Source organism: Oryctolagus cuniculus, chromosome X (assembly GCF_964237555.1).
Source record: "Oryctolagus cuniculus chromosome X, mOryCun1.1, whole genome shotgun sequence".
Taxonomy (NCBI): domain Eukaryota; kingdom Metazoa; phylum Chordata; class Mammalia; order Lagomorpha; family Leporidae; genus Oryctolagus; species Oryctolagus cuniculus.
In genome coordinates this window covers 17,339,829-17,340,124 of record NC_091453.1, presented here as the reverse complement: position 1 = coordinate 17,340,124, position 296 = coordinate 17,339,829, and positions in this window count along the sequence as shown.

The following is a 296-nucleotide window of genomic DNA, read 5'->3' as shown; positions in this document are numbered from 1 at the left end:
TCACTGCTGAATTCTACCAAACCTTCAAGGAAGAATTTATACCAATACTTCTTAAACTATTTAAAGAAATTAAAAGGGAGGCAATCTTTCCAACATTATTCTATGAAGCTGTCATTACCTTGTTTCCAAAACCAGACAAGGATGCAAGAAAAACTGAAAACTACACAACAATATTCCTGGTGAACACAGGTGCAAACACTCTCAAGAAAATACATGCAAATAGAATCTAACAGCACATAAAAAAGATCATTTACCACGACCAAGTGTGATTTACTCCAAGGATTCAGGGATGGTTC